This window comes from Acyrthosiphon pisum, chromosome A1 (genome assembly GCF_005508785.2).
Source record: "Acyrthosiphon pisum isolate AL4f chromosome A1, pea_aphid_22Mar2018_4r6ur, whole genome shotgun sequence".
Lineage (NCBI taxonomy): Eukaryota > Metazoa > Arthropoda > Insecta > Hemiptera > Aphididae > Acyrthosiphon > Acyrthosiphon pisum.
The window spans coordinates 112,548,108-112,551,619 of NC_042494.1; the positions used below are offsets into that span (position 1 = coordinate 112,548,108).

The 3,512-nt window shown below is 37.7% G+C and overlaps 1 protein-coding gene across 5 annotated transcripts in view; it reads right to left on the reverse strand.

Annotated features, from left to right (window-relative positions):
- Positions 1-3,512, reverse strand: part of LOC100167810 (synergin gamma) — a 31,852-nt gene that overhangs the window by 1,066 nt on the left and 27,274 nt on the right. The gene's annotated exons all lie outside the window — the stretch shown is intronic.

Sequence of the window (3,512 nt, forward strand, 5' to 3'; positions counted from 1 at the left end):
ACTTACAATGTTTTTAACTCATGTATCTTGCGCATGCGCAATAAAACTTACATTTTTTTAAATGGCAACCCATAATTTGAATATCATATTCTGGTTTATCGATTTTTTTCAAGTTATTTTGATGTATCAACTTGTGTCCTAAACCCAAAATTGACTAAACTAGAACTAAGTAGAATTTAAAAAATTAAAAAATTAAATTAAATTTATTTTTTTAGATTCTGAGTGGAACGATGAATGTATTGATTTTACAATGATGTGTGTTGGTTATAACTCAGGTATAGATACCTATATCTAAAAGGGTACATAATTTTCACATAGTTAAATTTCAAAATATTTCGTTTATATTTAGCTAACCTAACCATTCAGTTTTAGCGCAAAAAATAAATTCATGTCTTTTTTATCCATGGCTTTTTTATCGACGGCTTTTTTATCCCATGGATTTTTTATCCCATAGCTTTTTTATCAATGGCTTATTTATCCGTGGCTTTTTTGTCCGTGGCTTTTTTGTCGGTGGCTTTTTTATCCTAGATCCACGCGCGACACCCTCTGGCCACGTCACGTGGAGTGACGGACGACAACGACGACGATACATGGTGGCTACATAGATATTAAAGAATGGATAGGCCATTTACGGGAACGAACATGAACATTTGTTGAGGTTATAGAGGTCTTATCACAAATAGATATATGTATAATTATTGTATATAATTTATGATAAGACCTCTGTCAGAATGAGAAGCAATGATAAAAAACAGTCTTTCTCTCTTCCCCATTCCGGCCCCATGACCCTCTATTTTGTTAATATAGCCATGGCCTATCCATTCTTTAATATCTATGGGTGGCTATAGCAGAGGAACCGGCGAGGGCAACGATTCCGCCCCGATGGTACCAACGATGGCGACTCGTTTCGACGGCAACGGCGGACACTGCGGCACGGGGTGAATTATATAGAGATTATATGAGTTAGGAACACGGACGTGAGCGGCGCTGGACCCAAGGGAACTTAACTGTTTCATGGTCCGGCGGCGGTCATTGGACGAAGACCGTGGCTGAAGGAACGGCGCCAGGGCGAAAATTACCGGTAGTCCCAGATCCGATGATTCGCCTTTTGTCCAGCGGTAATCCCACATCGGTCGCGTCGCAGACTGTTCCGTAGCACAAAACCTCTGTTCACTCTCTTCGAGTGTCTATTGGTTTTCATCGTCTGTCGTCAGAGTCGCTACTGTCAATCGTAGTCGCTCCCGTGGCAGTCTCGGGCTGACCTCGCCAGCTGGGCAAGGTCGTCACTCATCCGGGCAAACGCGTGACACTCGTCAGTCTGGGGGTCATAGGAACGCGTGCAGAGGTGACCAGTGGCCACAACATTGCATATCCACACCAATTCGCCATCTCGTATCCTCCCCTCCTAGTTTATAGTGTCGCCTGTCCGTCGTATTTTTTTCCCGTCAAATTTCTTTTACTCATATCAAATAATATTCACTTTATAAATTTTGGTTTTTTCTTTTTTGTTCTACCTTTTTTTGAAAATATAAAATTGTATAATATGTTAAACTGTTTCCAAAATTGTTTTCATTTTTGAAATTATATTCAACTAGCTGATCCCGTGCACTTCGTTGCCCATTAAATGTATCAACTCTATACGACTCAAACTTTGTTCAATTCGTTATTTAATATTCAGTGTATGGTGTTCAAAATAAATCTTAACTTTTCCGTTGCCCCGAATAAAAATTCTGTTTCGCAGCAGTACATTATGGTAGATCGCGGACCTTGTGCTGTTTGTACGTAAAGTATCAAAGTTATAACAAGTTTGTCGTTTTTACTTAATTCCACCTACGGTAGATTAATATAATCAATTTATACTTACGTAATCCTATCCTAACCTATAACCGTACTAAAATCCGATGAATAAAAAAAAACAAATTTAACCCTTTGACCTTTGTAAATTAACCTATTCTTCCCAGAGGTCTAATCTTTCATATAAAGTATAAACCTTCTCCGTGAAAAACTATTTCGTTTAAAAAAAAATCAAGAAAATCTGATAAGTAGTTTCAGAGTTTAGCATGTACAGAAATTTTCATTTCACATTTCTATAGTTGGATATTATATTATAATTTATATTTAAAAAGCAAATAGTTTTTTTTTCATTATTATTATTATATAGCTCAAGAACCCATCATTACTTATAGACGCATAATAATAATACTGATTGAATATGTACATTATGTACAATAATAAATCGTCGATGTATATAATAAATGGTTTGTTTGTTCTCGTGGCAACGAATTAAAACGATTCACTATAATTCTGGATTGAAATTTCTAGAACGAACCATTTATAAACGAAAATTTCCATCTCAAATCTCAAAATTCCCGTTTGAGCACCTCCCCCGGGGGTTGGTTCCCTCCCTTTTTAAATTAGCCTATCTTTGAAGTTGGACCAAATTACACACAGTGTAAAAATTTCATCAATATCGGTCCAGTAGTTTCGGAGTTTATCCCGGACAAACTAGTAACACGAGATTTTTTATATATAATATAAGATATAGATTAGATATATTTCATATTGTATTAGTTTGATAAATAAAAAAAAATTGTGAACACAAAAAACTATTGTTGTCTATACTATATCTATATATATAAAAATGAATGTATGTCAGTGTGTCTGTGTGTCCATGTTACCATGGTTACCAAGGTTACCATGGTTACCAAGGTTGCCATGGTTACTAAGGTTACCAAGATTTCATGGCTATTAAGGTTACCATGTTACCATGGTTACCAAGGTTGCCATGGTTACTAAGGTTACCATGGTTACTAAGGTTACCATGATCCATGGTTACTATGGTTACCAAGGTTACCATGAGTGTTGTTTATAATTATAGGTCTTTAATGGGCAACGAATTGCACAGGATCAGATATAGTACGGGTGTGTCCATCTACCCATGGCAATCAATTATATAAAATTTTGAAACTTATGGACCTTTTTGTTTTTAAATAGTTACCGTGGGTTTCAAAGCTATAATAATAATAATTATTGGTTGCCAATGGTTTAAAATGTTTGTTATTTATTATAGTGCCCAACGATTCATATTTATAACCGAATTCAATTGCAACTATTATAAGAATTTCTACTATTATTAGTTAATTTATTATGCCCAACAACAAACGATCGATAAATAGTCCCGCAGTTCTAGCACGCAAGAAGCGGGAAACACGAGCCGCGGAAACAGACGAGCAAAGAGAAGCCAGGTTGAGGACCAACCGAGAACGTCAGTCCCTGGCCCGCTTATCCGAGCCAGACGAGCAAAGAGAAGCCAGGTTGAGTACCGACCGAGAACGGCGGTCCCGGGCCCGCTCATCCGGGACAGACGAGCAAAGAGAAACCAGAGTGAGGACAAACCGTGAATGTCAGTCACGGGTCCGCTCATCTGAGACAGACGAGCACCGAGAAGCAAGATTGGGGACCATGCGAGTAATGGGTGCTCGATCCAGACGAACCACCGAATTGAGCCTTTG